The sequence below is a fragment of the Oryctolagus cuniculus genome, chromosome 19, assembly GCF_051225735.1.
Source record: "Oryctolagus cuniculus isolate XC-2025 breed Fujian yellow rabbit chromosome 19, ASM5122573v1, whole genome shotgun sequence".
NCBI classification, from domain to species: domain Eukaryota; kingdom Metazoa; phylum Chordata; class Mammalia; order Lagomorpha; family Leporidae; genus Oryctolagus; species Oryctolagus cuniculus.
Window position 1 is genome coordinate 7,925,610 of NC_142885.1, and position 15,781 is coordinate 7,941,390.

Below are 15,781 nucleotides of genomic sequence, written 5' to 3' on the forward strand. Positions count from 1 at the left end.
TGCATTGTGCAAAAACGATGCACGGATTTTAAAATTCTTGTTGCACCAAAATAAATGTATCTTTGCATCCGCTTTCCAGGAACTTTTGGAAGTAGGCTGGTAGCTGAGGGGCATGGACAGGGGCAAGCTCACTGAATTGGTTTGTCCGGGTTCACTGCCCTCTCTGGTGATCTGAGCCTTTTCCTGGCCTGGGCACCGGGAGGACACTCCTCCCCCCTGCACCCTCTCTGTGGCTGGCTACACTTAAAACAGGCCACCCCGCCCTTCTTGGAGTTCCACTTCCTCCAGTGATTGCAGGGTAAAATAAGCAACTGTTTGGCAACTGTTGCCATAGCGCCCCCTTCATCCCTTCACCTGTGTGCAAACCTAGGTGGAGCAGCCCAGCCTGGTCTGCGCCCCAGGGACTGTCAGCTGTACCTGGGCCTCTCTCGCCCGAAAGCCTTGATTAACCTTGGGTGCCAGCCATCTGCTCCTTTTTTGCACAAAATATGGCTTTTCATTAGGTTAATGAGAATGGAAATAATAATCACCAATGGCTAACAGTGGCTCGCTGCTTCCCACCAACGGCCCTGTCAGCAAGACAGAGGAGGGGTCGCGTGAGCCTGGCCAGCTGGGGCTGGGGTGGTGGGGGCGGGGCTGCTGGACAGTTTTTTTTTGAGGCCATTGCTGCCTATCCCACCACTCCAGGCAGGCCCTGTCCCTGGAAGCCAACAGGCGACAGTGAGGTTAATTTGAGCTGACCTTGGGGGTTAGTCCCACAGGCCACTTTCCACGGAGAACCAAAGTCACCTTTTCTTTATGACGACGTTGGCCACAAGCATCCTTCCTCCATGTGGTGCCGGGGCCTTCAGGGTGCTTTGTGGCAGCTTAGAATCCCTGCTGTGCAACTACAGGGGCTTCCCTACATCACGCACCTCTTGAGGCGTGCACTGGTCCAGACTGCAGTATCAATGACTGGCCATGTGTCCAGCGCCTCTGCCCCCAGTGTGGCCGCCTCCTGACAACCCACCGTCAGGCAACGATACCGCAAGCAGGGAAAGCGTCGAATCCACCCACGGCTCAGCTGCCTCGCACGCTGTGGAGTCCCCGTTGTCTTCCCCGTGGTCGGGGGGCTGCAGCCAGCAGAAATCACAGGTCCACAATGCTGCCAACTTGCAGCCAGCACCAGTTGGAAATAGCCAATGTCTTCCGATGACCTTTAGGTCATTAGAATATCATTATAATAAAATTACCATGGGGACACGCCCACTCCTGCCATGCACCTGATACCTGGACACTTCCTCAGAAGGGCACAGAAATGGGTGGTGCTTGAACCCCTTCAAAACCCTACCCCCTTTTGAATATTCGATTGGGCTCCACCCACCTTTATATCCTCGGGATATAAAAGGAAGGCATAAGCTTGTTAAAGGGGGTTTTGTCTTGTTTGGGGGCTTTTTCCTTTGGGGAGGGACTTTCACTTCTGGACGTTTTTCCTCGGAGGGGCTTTTCTTGGGTCATTCTGCATTTTTGGCTGTGCACGCACGACTTGGTTCTGGAGCTCACACTCTGAGTGAACCCCGCCCTCTGTGTCTTAGTCACCCCCTTTGAGTGCTTTTACGCCTGGAGGGGAGCACTGCAGCCCACAGCAGGCTGAGCCTGGGGGATCCAGAATGGCCGCTGTGGTGCAGGGGCACAGGGGGGCTCTGGCTGTGCTGGCGGCGGGCAGGTGGACAACTTGTGAAGCCAGGTGCTCAGTGGGTGTCTGGGGGATGCCGGCGGGGGAGAGGGGGGCTTCTTCTCCACACTCCCAGGGCTGAACAAACAGCTTTGTGCATTCGCAGAAGCAGCAGAGAGGCTGGCTGGCGGCGTGGATGAATTCCTGGCCTCTCGGGAGGGAAAGGACCCGATGGACAGGCTCTTGTAGGGCACGGTGTCCACGTTGCTTCCTGGCGGACGTTTACCCAACGCCGGGCAGCACCCGGGGCTGTACCTGCCGGGGTCATTCCAGCACAGGAGGCCTCGGGCAGGTGCGAGGGTGGGGCAGTGAGCAGCACCAGGCCCCGGCAGTGGTGGCCATGGGACAACTCACCCAGGTGGGGTCGCTCAGGCCCCAGAGTGTTCGGCAAGGATCAAGCTTATCTTCCAGGTGTGCGTTTGGGATAGAAAACGCAGTCGGAGGCCACAGGTATGACCCCGCCCCCGGGGACCCCACCCCCTTCCCCACTCTAGTGCCCTGGTGAGCAGGGCCATGGACGAAGCATCAGGTGGTGTTACTCAAGGCAGCTAAAGGGTTGTTCCTGGAAGAGGGTTTCAAGGCACCAAACACCACAAGCCCTGGTGTCGGTGCTGTGCGTGCAGGAGTAGCCGCCCGACCGTGGGCGTGGTGACCCCCACGCAGACCTCTGGACGGCCCCCTCGTCTCTCTCTGCCCTGATGGGCTCTAGACAAGGGGCTGCATGCGCAGGTGTAGCTGCTCCAGGCGTGCGCTGCAGACATTGGAGATGGTGAGCACAGGCGGTCACGTGGGCTTTGCAGCTGCGATAGGGCAGATGGAACTCAGGCCGAGGGTCCCCAGGACCTGGGGGTCCTGCCTCCTGGCCTCCCCTGTCCACAGAGTCAGAATCTGTTTTGCCTCCCCCACCTCAGACCCCAGAGGCTGTCCCAGAAACACCACCCAAATTCCAGGATGAATGGGAGATCAGTGGGCAGAATGAGCGGAATTATTCCGGTGAGAGGTGGGGTACGGCTGGGTTGCTCCCAGCAGTCACGCTTCCTGTGAGGCATGCTGGGTAGGGGGCTTGCTTGGGCAACTTTAAGAACACCCACGAAAGAAGAGGCGGCTTCCTTTTTAAAAATTTTTAGATTTATTTATTTGAAAGGCAGAGTTACAGAGAGGCAGAGAAGGAGAGAGAGAGAGGTCCTCCATCTGCTGGTTCACTCCCCAGGTGGCTGCAACGGCTGGAGCTGTGCCGATCTGAAGCCAGGAGCATCTTTTGGGTCTCCCATGTGGGTGCAGGGGCCCAAGAACAAGGGCCATCTTCTACTGCTTTCCCAGGCCATAGCATGGAGCTGGATTAGAAGTGGAGCAGCTGGGACTTGAACTGACACCCATATGGGATGCCGGCACTGTGGAATGCGGCACTGCAGGTCGCGCAACCATAGCAGTTGGCCCAAGGCAGCTTCCTTTAATAGCATAATTAACCCCTGCTGTAGATGCAATATTATGCAAATTGCCACGGGGTGGGGCTTCTCTGTGTTGAATGTGTCCCCTAAAAGCCCCCCTGGAGTCAGCAGTGGGAGGGGTGGAGGTCGTGAGTGGGGAGTAGAGCCAGTTATGAAAGGACTGGAAGCTGGGGGTATGAGGTCTGTTCTCTCTCTGCCCCTCTCGCCTGTTGGCCCTGGGGAAGATATGGCCCGGCCCGGAGGCAAGCTCTTCCATCCTGGACCGCCCCCCTCCGGAACCGTGAGCCAGCACCGTTCTAATTTAAAATATTTATTTTCATTTTTCCTTGAAAGGCAGAGCAATACAGAAAAGAGAGAGACAGATCTTCTGTTTGCTGGCTGACTCCCCAAATGCCCACAACAGCCAGGGCTGGGCCAGGTCGGGAGCCTGGAACTCCAACTGGGTCTCCCCCGTGGGTGGCAGCGACTCAAGTCCTTGGGCCATCACCTGCCGCTTCCCAGGGTGCGGTTAGCAGGAAGCTGGATCAGAAGCAGAGGAGCTGGAACCTGAATCGGGCGCTCAGATACAGGGTGTGAGTGTTCCAAGGGGCACCTTTTCCACCACACCAAAGGCCTGCCCGAGACACGGCACACCTGCTGCTTAAAAACCCCCTGGGTTCCAGACAACGGGCTGCCAAGTGTCTGGCAAATGCCCCGTGGGTGGACGGCTGGATGGAGAGAGAGAGTGCATGAATGACTGAGGAGCCGGGTCCGAGTTGAGTCTTTGAGCCACTACTGCCTCCTCTGTGGGCCGGGAGGGATGGGGCTCTCTCACTGGTCTCATCTGGTCCTCGCTGTCTGTCCTAGGGAGAGGACGCCTGCCTCTTCTCTATCCGCCCCCCCACCACCGGGGTGAGGCCCCAGGAGTTCCTCCTTCCCCTGTGGGCACCCGACTTTTCTGGGTTTCCGTTCCCTCCGCAGTGGCACCAGTAAAGTCTGGGGCGGGTGTAGTGCCGATGGACCGTCTGCCTCTGATAACTGCAGAAGCTTCCATTTCACCGGGTTTAGCCTGGGGTGGAAGCAGGGGCCCCGCCCCACTCCGTGGGCTCTGAGCCACCCTGGAGAGAACCCTGGGCAGGGAAGCTGGGAGCCGGATGGCGCAAACCACAGGTGTCTTTCATCTGCAGAACCAGTGCAGCCAGGGACAAAGCCACGGACCCATGCCGGTGGAAATCCAGGTCAGCTCCTGAACCTCGGTTCCCATGGCAACAGCAGGGTGCGCCTGGGGGAGGGAGACGAGTCAGGGTGTCCTGGAGGAAAAATCTCGGGGTGCCGCTTCCATGGTCCCGGCCAGGGCTGCAGAGTTCCTGAAAGAGGGTGGGGGCCAAGCTGCCTTCCTTCTGTCCTGATCCTAAATGTTGGAAACCACAAGCCAGGAAGCCCACAGAGGAACCCAGGAGCAGCCAATTCCCATCACCATCCCTGCACGCTCGGGGGGGGGGGGTGAGAGTGAGGAGGTACATCCGGTGCTCAGCCCGGATGATGCCTGCAGGTCACCCTGGCTTCCAGAATGTCCTGAGGAACCATTAGTTGCTGGTAGGAGGTGGTGGTGGTGGTCAAAGTCTGTTGCCTCCCACGGACATTTATACACAGGGGCTGGTCCTGTGGTACAGTGGGTTGCCAGCATCCCCCGTGAGCAGTGGTTTGCACTCCAGATCCAGATCCCTGGGAAGGCAGCGGAAGATGGCCCAACTACCTGGGCTTCTGCACCTCTGTGGGAGGCGAGGCTGGAGTTCCAGACTCCTGGCTTCAGGGTTGTGGCCACTGGAGGAGTGAACCAGCGATTGGAAGATCTCGTCTCTCCCTCTCTGTCACTCTGCCTTCCAAATAAGTCATTGAAAAAGAAATATATATATAATATATAAAATTTGGTTTGTTAATTTAAGAAATGGCACAAACTACGTGTGCCTTGGGGGGCATCTTTGGTCCACAGCCACTGACAGGCCATCCCGGGCTGGCCTGGAATTCCTGCCTCTCCCTCGGCTGGGGCTGCCCTCCTGGCATTGTGGGGACCCTGGGCGCTGCAGCAGCAATTATCACACAAACAGCGGGAGGAGGCAGCCCGCTGTGTGCGTCTCGCTCAGCGAGGAGCGCGATCTTGTGACTGGACGGACATCCCTTTCGCTGGTGCTGGCGCGTTCTCGGGAATCTGTCCACCCAGGACAACAGGGGCCTCGATGTGTTTCTTTCTGCCCAGCCTCTTCCTCCCACCCCTGACTTTCAAGGGAAACCACGTGGGCTCCCTTACAAAGGGACACAGGCGGCAGTGAGGGAGCTTCGGTTTCTGATTCCATGTTGGTGGGGGAAACCGATTTTTTTATTTAAATGTTGCATCGTCGTGCGCCGTGTGGTTTTGAAGTGTTTGCCCTCTGTGTCTGCCGTGGTGGAAGGGACGTGGATTCATTTGGAAATAAGGGCAAACTTCGGGCGAGGTGGAGGCAGAGCCGTCCCCGGCAGGGGGTTAGAGGCGCAGGTCCCAGGCAGCAGAGTTAATGGGGCTTAATTAGCTGCCAGGTTGGCATAATCAGCCGTGCCCTTGGCAGGCAGCCAGGACCCAGAAGGCCTGGCCGCCCCTCCCGCCTCTCAGAGCTCCTGGCTTGTTCCGTGCAGATGGCGCAGCAGGGGTGCAGCCCTCAGCTCGTGGCTATGGATGGGGCACAGCTGCAGCGTCACCCAGCGGACAGCGGACCTGCGTGGGGTGGGCTGACCTAGGAAAATACCGGGTCTCAGCTTCACTGCTCGTGGGCTGGTGAGCCTCAGGGCAGCATTTCAGTGCACCTCAGTCTTCTCATCCATAAGATGGGCACAGTGACAACATCCACGTAGCAGGGCAGTGGTTTCCAGTCACAGACGTGCCCGTGACATGTGTGATGGGCGCCTTGCATTTGCAATGTTGCAGAAGCTGCTGTGTCAAGGGCACCCCTGGGCAAGGAAGGGGAACAGGGTGGGGGTGGAGTCCTAGAGGAATGGAGATCCACCTGCCACTGCTGGGTTCTCCCTGCCCTGGCCGGGGAGGGAGGCCTCGGGGCACTGCGCTGCCCATTGCTGACCTGGGTTAGGGGTCTTGCACCTATCTGCAAAGGTGGGCTTCATACTCCTCTGGGCTGTTGCGCTGTGCTGAGCACCTGGGCCAGGGAGCTGTGGCCATGTCCTCGTCCCACTCCCAGCCACAAGCTGCCCTGCGGACAAACGGCCACAAGGAAGTCCCCGTGGCCATCTTGCCAAGGAGACCAAAGGTTGTTTCTCCCTTCTCCCTGACTTGTAATAATCCGTAAACACCCCTGGTTGCTAAAATGCTGTTGAAATGCACCAGCACACGTTGCTGGGCCTCTGAGAACCTCAGGAACAGGGAGAAGACGAAGAAGCCACAGTACGGGGCCATCAGCCCCTGCTCCCCTTCCCGTTAGCGTCTGGGGGGCGGGGAGAGCACCCCCCCATACTGAAGGTGCAGCCAACATGAGGAGCGGCTGAACGCAGCAGCCAGAGGCACTACACCTGCTAGCAGACGCGGCTCTGCCCGCACACGCCGAGTGCTGGATCCCTGCTGCAGGAGCCACAGGTGTGCGTGGTGGGGGCGGGGCGGCGAGAGGCTGCCATGCTGGCCCCTGAACGAGGACGTGCCTCCGGCGAGATCTGCGCGGCAGCCCCTCGGCCATCCACGCCGGGAGAGAGCCGACAGCGCGCCTGACTCATGCCCTTGAGTGAGCCATTGTCGGGTCTGCGGTGGGGGTGGGGGTGGGGCGAGTGGGAAGATGCGGGAACGTTCTGTTCCGACCTTGGATGAAAAGCGCCTGCCTGGTGGAGTCGTGGCAGCGATGGCGTCCGTCCCGGGGGGCTGAGTGGCAGAGTTGAGCCCCTGAGGCTGGCGATGGGCAGAGTGGGGCAAGAAATCACACGCTCATGCGTTCATTCGACAGCCGTTGCTGGAACTTCTCTCTGTTGACAGGTGCTGGGGTCGTTGGGACTGGTCCAAGATGAGTCACACATGGTCCCTGCCCACAAGGGGTGACCGTTGGGTGGAGGAGCTTGGTGGGGGGTGGGGGAGAGAGGGGACATGTGCATTGGGTGAGGATCAGAAAATAAGGGAGAAAGGTTCACCTTGGAGACCCTCCCGCCTGCCAGGGGAGCAGGCAGTGCCACCTTGAAGCCAGGCCTCCATCAGCAGGGCTGCAATTGGATTTACGTGTAAGTCATGCAAGGAAAGATGGCGTCCCGTGGGAGGGACGTCCCCCCACACCTGCCGTAGCCCTGCCTGGGAGAGTGGGCACCTTGGTTCAGTCTCAGCGTCCGTTTCCTTCCTGGGGCACAGGGCGCCTGCCTGGCTCCCTGCGGTTCTGTTCTTCCTTCCCGCCCTGCCTTTCCCTGAGGGCCTCTCTCCAGCCCCTCTCTCTGGTCTTGGCTGGCTGTTAGCAGATGAGATGTGAATGTGTGTGTGTCCACACGTGAGCCCTGTGCTGGGCTTGCAAAGAGGGATCCGGCCCTGGGTGTCTGAGATGTGTGAGAAGCAAATACGTTCGTTTATGCCCCCAACGCACCAGTCCTGATCACGTTCTCTGGCCCTGGAGGGGACGGTGATGGACAAGATGGACCAGGCCCCTGTCCCCCCAGGCCTGCAAGGCCAACCTGCACCAGCCACGAGGAAAGAACTTGGGCCTCTTTGGGGGTAGCCTGTGAGTTGGGTAGGGGCTTATTTAAATGCCCAGCGTCGGCTGTGGCTGAGCTAGAGGCGGGAACCCATGGGACAACGCAGCTCGGAGGCGCCCCACACGACAGGGGCAGGCAGGGAAGGGCTGTGCTGTCTGTTTTTCCTCGCGGCCGCCCAGGCCCCAGACCACTTCCAAAGGTGCCTTTTCCCTGTTCTACCCCTTTAAACCTTGAAGCCCATTTGCATTAAGTTCCGTGCGGGGGGAGGGGGGGGTACCGGGGCCGGGAACCGAGGTGGAGGCCCCTGCCTCTGATACAATGGCCCTGCCATCCAGGTGCCAGGGACCAGTGTCGCTCCCATTAGGGGACCAGGAGGGGAGTTTGTTGCTTCCATCACTTGTAGATTTTTGCAAGGATGATCACCTGCAGTGAACCTGTTGCTCCGGGCAGGATAGGAGCCAAAAGGCGCTCGGCAAATACAAGCCGACTTCCCTACGCGTCGCCTGCACCTGGTGGTGGCTGCGGCAGGGACCCCATGCTTCCTGGCGGAGCTCCTCTGCTTTGAGGCCTTTGCCGTCTGGGATGCCGGGGGTCTGTGTAGGGAGGTCCCGGTGCTCTTGTTCTGAAGCCTGGGTCCGTCTCGGCTGTGGGGAAAAGCGGATCACCAGGCCTGGTTACGTCCATTTTCCTAACTGAGGAATTCTTTACCGGAGTAGAAGTCACACTTCTCAGCATATGGGTCTATGGTGTTGTTTCTTAAAGATTTATTTATTCATTTGAAAGGCAGAGTCACAGAGAGGCTGAGGCAGAGAGAGGTCTTGTATCTGCTGGTTCACTCCCAGATGGCCACGACAGCTGGAGCTGTGCCGATCCAAAGCCAGGAGCTTCTTCCAGGTCTCCCACATGGGTGCAGGGGCCCAAGGACTTGGGCCATCTTCTGCTGCTTTCCCAGCTGGATCGGAAGTACAGCAGCCAGGTCTTGATCTGGCACCCATATGGGATGCCAGCACTGCAGGCGGTCACTTTACTTGCTATGCCACAGTGCCCCCTCCTTTTAAAAATAATTTTTATTGAGCCGGTGCCGTGGTTCACTTGGCTAATCCTCCACCTGTGGTGCCAGCATCCCATATGGGCGCCAGATTCTGTCCCAGTTGCTCCTCTTCCAGTCCAGCTCTCTGCTGTGGCCCGGGAAGGCAGTGGAGGATGGCCCAGGTCCTTGGGCCCTGTACCCGCATGGGAGACCAGGAGGAAGCACCTGGCTCCGGGCTTTGGATTGGCGCAGCGTGCTGGCCATGGTGACCATTTGGGGAGTGAACCAACGGAAGGAAGACCTTTCTCTCTGTCTCTCTCTCTCTCACTGTCTATAACTCTACCTGTCAAAATAAAAAAATAATTTTTATTTATTTGAAAGGCAGAGTTATGGAGAGACAGAGAGAGGGAGGTCTTCCATCTGCTGGTTCACTCCCTAAATGGCTGCAATGACTGGAGCTGGGCAAGGCAGAAGCCAGGAGCCTGGAACTCCACTGAGGTCTCCCACATGAGTACAGGGGCCCAAGCACTTGGACCATCCTCAGCTGTTTTCCCAGGCGCATTAGCAGGGGGCTGGATCGGAAGTGGAGCAGCCAGGACACAAACTGGCACTCGTGTGGGTTGCTGGCAGTCACAGGGGGCAGCTTAACCTGCTTCCCAACACTGGCCCCAGCTCTGTGAGTTTTAGCAAGGGCGTAGTATCACATACCCCCCGTGGCCCCAGACGGCCAACCTGCCCACCCGCCGCCTGCCTCGGGCACCCCTACGGGTCTGCCCTTCGCAGATAGTGATATAGCTGGGTCGCGCAGCGCGCAGCCTCCTGAGTCTCTCCTTCCCGTGGACAGTGCGTTTGAGAGTGGACCGGGCTCTGTGCCTCTCCACCTGCATTCCTTTGCTGGCTGAGGAGTATTCCAGTGCGCCTCTCTCACAGGTCGTGTGTCCCTTCCCCGGGTAAGGGATGCTGGGCTGCCTCCCGGTGTTTCTTCGCAACTATGAACACAGCAGCCATAAACATTCAGATGCAGGTTTTATGGGAACAAATGCTCTTGTTTCTCTCCGGCCAGTTCCTAGGAGGGGGGCACTGCTGGTCCGAGGAGAAGGAGGTACCTGAGTGTAGGAGAAATGGCCAGGCTGCTTTCCCAAGTGGCTCCCATCACTGCGTGTGAGTTTTGGTTGCTGGCATGCTCGGAGGCATTGGGGCCTGGGTTTTTGTTTGCCTGAAGCCTCCCGGATGGGCGCATGACGGTTTCTCACCCTGGTTTACATTTGCATTTTTCTCATGATGAGCCATCTCTTCATGTGCTGACTTGTCATCGTCTGTCTGCTTGGGAATACAGAATAGAGTCTGTTCACGTCTTTTGCCCCCTTAGAAAAATTGTGTTGGCTTTTTTTTTTCTTGAGTGTTTTAGAGTCCTTCGCATCTCTACGTGCATCTCTACATAGAAGTTTTTAATCACAATGCATTGCAACCGTTCTTGATTTTTTATGATCCACTTTCTCTTAGGACAACTTAAAATTGAAAGCATCTTCTTTTTAACCGCTTTTGGAGGCCTGCATTTCTTCACGTGGATGCAGATCTCTGTCTGGCGCCACGTCCTTCGGCCGGGAAGCTTTGCTTCAACATTTCTGGTGTTACAAAAGCTACAGGTAATGATTCTCTGTGTTTTGTCTGGAAGAGTCTTTATTTCAGGTTTACTTCTGAGAGAATCCGGAGCTGATGTATTTGTTTTTCTTTCTCTTCTGCACTGTGTGCTGGCTTGCAGTTTCTGATGAGACGCCTTCCTCTGCTATTGTTCCCGTCTCCCCGCGTTGGGTCTGCTTTGCTGAAGTCGCCTTCGAGATGGGCTTCGTCGCTGATTTTTGGCACTTTGAATAGGATGTGTCTGCGCTGCTGTGTGTGGGCTGGCGCTTTGGGGCTGGGCTGCTCTGTCCAGCACGGTCCTCCCATCTTCTTTGGACCTGTAAGTTGAGGTTCTTTCGCTTTGCAGAGACGACTGGCCATTATCTCCTACACAGCGTGTTGTGCCTTGCTGCTTCTCTCTTCACCGTCTGGAACCCCAGTTACACATATGTTAGACCACAGCTTTTGTCCCACACCTGGTCGAGGTTCTATCCTTTAAGATTATTTTTTTTCCTTTTTTTAATTTTTCTCTCTCTGTTTCAGTTTGGGTGATGTCCATTCACCTCCCTTACAGTTCACGTCTCTCTCAGTCGTGTTGGGTATTCTGATGAGCTCGTTGACAGCACTTCTCACCTTGGACATTGCGGTTCCCAGAGAACGGCCAACATCCACAGTTAACTCTGTCCTAGGGTTTGCATCTTGGTGCTCCTCGGCTCGTGCATGCCAGCCCCCTTTACTACTTGAGCCTTTAACATACCAGTTATAGTTATTTAAAGAGCTCATCGTCCTCAAATACGCCATTTCTGAGTCTAGCTCTTACGATTCATGTATCTTTGGAGAGGGAGATGGCTGCTTTTCTGTTTTGTTTTTTTAGAATGCCTTATAATTTGTAAAAAATATTACTTTTTAAAAAATTTATTTATTTATTTGAAAGGAAGAGTTACAGAGAGAGAGAGAGAGAGAGAGAGGTCTTCCATCTGCTGGTTCACTCCCCAAAAGGCTGCAATGGCTGGAGCTGCGTCAATCCGGAGCCAGGAGCCAGGAGCTTCTTCTGGGTCTCTCACATGGGTGCAGGGGCCCAAGCACTTGGGCCATCTTCTACTGCTTTTCCAGGCCACACAGATCCAGCAGAGAGCTGGATCGGAAGTGGAGTAGCTGGGACTCGATCTGGCGCCCATATGGGATGCCAGCACTGCAGGCGGCGGCTTTACCTGCTATGTCACAGTGCTGGCTCCTATTACTTTTTTTTTTTTTTTTAAGATTTTATTTATCTATTTGAAAGAGTTACAGATAGAGGGAGAGACAGAGAAAGCTCTTCCATCTTCTGGGCCCACTCCCCAGATGGCTGCAGCAGCCGGAGCTGAGCCGATTCGAAGCCCGGAGCTTTTTCCAGGTCTCTCACATGGGTGCAGGGGCCCCAGCACTTGGGCCATCTCCCACTGCTTTCCCAGGCCATAGCAGAGAGCTGGATCGGAAGTGGAGCAGCCAGGGCATGAGCCAGCGCCCATATGGGATGCCGGTGCCGCAGGCAGAGGCTTAGCCCACCATGCCAGGTCTTGTAATGTTTGTGTGCCAGACATGGCATATGGAACAGTGGAACCTGAAGTGAATATTTATGCCTGTAAACGGTAAGCCTTTTCTTTTGTGTTTTTATTTGCTTGGAAGGCAGGGTGGCAGAGAGAGGGAGACACAGCAGAGGACGAGAGATCTTCCATTCGCGGATTCACTCCCCCGCCGGCAGCAGCAGCTGCCCTTCACCCCTCATCTCCAGCCCCGACCCCGACTTTCCGAGGCTCCTGCCTCCCCCAGGGCTGCTCAGGCGCTTCTCCCTCAGCCCCACGAGCCACTCCCCTTCCTTCCCTCTCTCGGTCTCTCTCAACTTCGTCCACCATTTTACTCTTTCCGAGAAAACAGCTTTGGGGGCAGGTGTTTGGGTCTGGCAGTAAAAGCCCGGTGAGGACACCCCTGGGTTCCATTCCCGACTCCTGACTCCGGCTCCCTGCTAGGGTGCACCCTGGGAGGCAGCAGCGACAGCTACGCACTTGGGTTCCTGCCACCGGCGTGGGAGACCTGGATGGAGTTCCTGGTTTTGGTCCCAGCTGTTGCAGACATTTGGGAAGTGAACCAGTGGGGGAGATGCCCCCCTCCTTTCTCTTTTATTTATTTATTTATTTGACAGGCAGAGTGGACAGTGAGAGAGAGAGAGAGACAGAGAGAAAGGTCTTCCTTTGCCGTTGGTTCACCCTCCAATGGCCGCCATGGCTGGCGCGCTGCGGCCGGCGCACTGCGCTGATCCGATGGCAGGAGCCAGGTACTTCTCCTGGTCTCCCATGGGGTGCAGGGCCCAAGCACTTGGGCCATCCTCCACTGCACTCCCTGGCCACAGCAGAGAGCTGGCCTGGAAGAGGGGCAACCGGGACAGAATCCTGCGCCCCGACCGGGACTAGAACCCGGTGTGCCAGCGCCGCAAGGCGGAGGATTAGCCTAGTGAGCCGTGGCGCTGGCTTCCTTTCTCTTTTAAATAAATTTTGAAAATTAAAATCAAGTCCACACAATTCATCCACTAAAAGCGTACCGTTCAGCTCGCGTTTAGCATATCTGTATGCACCAATTTCTTCTTTATGTCCTAATGACTTCCAAGGAGGACCTGGCAAAATTAAACACAGTGTAAATAGGATAACTAATAAAAACAAGACAGCTTCCCCCAAATAGAATTTGCCAGGCGTCCCAATGTTTGCTCCGATTGAGCATTTATTTTATCTAAAGTTCCCTGGCAAAGAAGAAAAAACAGGGGATGGTTGTGTAATTCATGTCATCTGATAAAACAACACACAGAGATTTCGCAAGAGAAGCCCAAGCTCTGTTTCCTGGCCAAGAATCCAGCAAAGACTTGTACGTAAAGAGCCATTCGATGCGATTCTACCGCTGCACAGGAGAGTTCATTCAGAACAATGCTGCTGTTTTTCCACTTAAATAAAGTGCGGACTCGGTAGGCTTGGCAGGAATAATTGTTACAATTAAGGACACAGGTTTTGAAGTCAGAAAAACATGGCCGATTCCTATCTTGTGTAACTCTGCCCCCGGTTATTCTGCCTCTGTTTCAGCTGCCTCGTCTGTCAAATGGGGTTCAGTAGGGTCTTGCTATCACAGGATTTTGTGCGAGGGTTGACTGAGAGAGTGAGGTTGGGGAGGGGTCGTCCTCTGTAGTCAGCACCTTTCCGGGACACGGTTTGTGTGAATCTCCTGTTCCTCCCCAGGCTTTGTCCACCCCGGCATTCAGCAGGTTCTTAGGCAAGCCAGTCCTTCCTGGGACAGCCACCGGACGGCGACCTTCTGCGCCCGCGTTGCGCTCTGCGATTGTTAGTTGAATTCCTACAGCAGGAAACAGCATTAGGAAGCCAAAGGGAAGACGTGCGTGCCCATGACTCCGGTGACTTCATGTTGTTACAAAGATAACAGTCGCCAGGCTGACCTACAGGGGCAATGAAGCCCCTTCAGCACGTCAGCTGATTGGTGTTGCAGAAATCGGCAAGTTGAGCGGACCCTAAGATTGATACAAAGTGCAAGGGGCTCTCAGAAGGCAGAGCAGTCTTGAGAGAGGACAAAGGTGGGAGTCTCACGCTTTCTGATTTATTTTTAAAAACTTTGATGGAGATGGAGATGGAGAGAGAGAAAGAGAGAGAGAGACAGTGAGTTCTCATCCACTGGTTGATTCTCCAAATGCCCACAATGGCCAGGGTTAGGCCAGAGGCAAAGCCAGGAGTCATAGATTCAATGCGGCTACTTGAGCTATTGTGGCTGCCTCCCCAGGATCCGCACTAACAGGAAGCTGGAGTCAGGAGCCAGGACTGGAGCCCAGCTCTCTGCCGTAGGACGTGGGCATTCCTAACTGGCGTCTTAACCACTCAGCCAAGTGCCCGCCCCACACTTTCTGATTTAATACTTAGCTCGAAGCTGCAATCATTGAGACAGAAGGATAAACATATGGCTCAATGGCAAAAAAAAATAAAAAAAAAATCAAGAGTTCAGAAATAAACTTTTAAAATTTATTGACATTTGATTTTTTGACAGTTGCCAAGACAATTCAGTTGAGGCACAGGGTGGGAGAGACAGTCTTTTAGACAAATCGGGCTGGTGCAGCGGGATATCCACACGCACACGCGTGAAGTTGGCCCTCGTCCTGTGTCACCTATGAAACAGTCAAGATGGATCAGCGTTCTAAACATTCGAGCTGAAACTATGAAGGTATTAAAGGCAACAAGGGAGCCAGTCTTCCTGACCTCGGGCTAGACAATGACTTCTCGGCTATGACACCAAAAGCACAGGTGACGAAATAAAATATGGCACCACCGGACCTGACCAAACGTAAAACTTGGGAGCTGCAAGTGAGGCCGTTCACAGCATCAGAAGACAACATGTAAGATGGGAGAAAATATTTGCAGGTCGGACATCTGGTAAGAGCTGCGTGATTCAGAATGTGTAAAGAAGCCGGCGCCGCGGCTCACTAGGCTAATCCTCCGCTTTGCGGCACCAGCACACCGGGTTCTAGTCCCGGTCGGGGCTCCGGATTCTGTCCCAGTTGCCCCTCTTCCAGGCCAGCTCTCTACTGTGGCCAGGGAGTGCAGTGAGGATGGCCCAAGTGCTTGGGCCCTGCACCCCATGGGAGACCAGGAGAAAGAAGCACCTGGCTCCTGCCATGGGATCAGCGCAGTGCGCCGGCCATCAGTGCGCCAGCCGTGGCGGCCATTGGAGGGTGAACCAATGGCAAGAGGAAGACCTTTCTCTCTGTCTCTCTCTCTCTCTCACTGTCCACTCTGCCTGTAAAAAAAAAAAAAAAAAAAAAAAAAAAAAAAAAAAAAAAAAAAAAAAGAAATCCTACAGCTCAATGCCAAGACGCTAAATAACTCACCCCCAAAACGGACAAAAGATCCTGATAGACACCTTTGCAAAGGGGACCCGCAAGTGGCCACCAGGCACGTGGAAGGATGCTCTGTGTCACTAGTCCTTCCTGAAAGGTAGGGCAAAGACACAAGGAGGTACCATTCTGCACCGAGTAGGACAGCTGTAATGACAAGGGTGAGAGGATGACGGTAAACCCTGGTGCTCATACACTCAGGGCTGAAAATGCCAAACGTAAAAACAACACCAGTCTGGCTGAAAACACGAGGGTCATGCAACCCAGCCGAGTCATTCCTAGTATGTTTTCATTCCTGGGGGCAGACCTCTCGCAGACGTTCCTACAAACACGTGTACGTGTGCACGTTTACGGCAGCATTTGCTCACAAC

The 15,781-nt window shown here is 55.4% G+C and overlaps 1 long non-coding RNA gene across 6 annotated transcripts; it reads left to right on the top strand.

Moving 5' to 3' along the window:
• The first annotated feature begins 4,127 nt into the window (after window positions 1–4,127).
• Window positions 4,128–15,314, top strand: LOC149120330 (uncharacterized). 6 transcript variants are annotated; one of them, XR_016225583.1, is made up of 5 exons: window positions 5,217–6,902; window positions 9,939–10,036; window positions 10,379–10,521; window positions 10,638–10,835; window positions 13,753–15,314. It is a non-coding gene; the product is annotated as an uncharacterized LOC149120330 (long non-coding RNA). The 6 variants fall into 6 exon arrangements; XR_016225584.1 differs by lacking the exons at window positions 5,217–6,902; window positions 9,939–10,036 and adding an exon at window positions 4,128–4,379; XR_016225586.1 differs by lacking the exons at window positions 5,217–6,902; window positions 9,939–10,036 and adding an exon at window positions 4,430–4,737.
• Window positions 15,315–15,781: the final 467 nt, after the last annotated feature.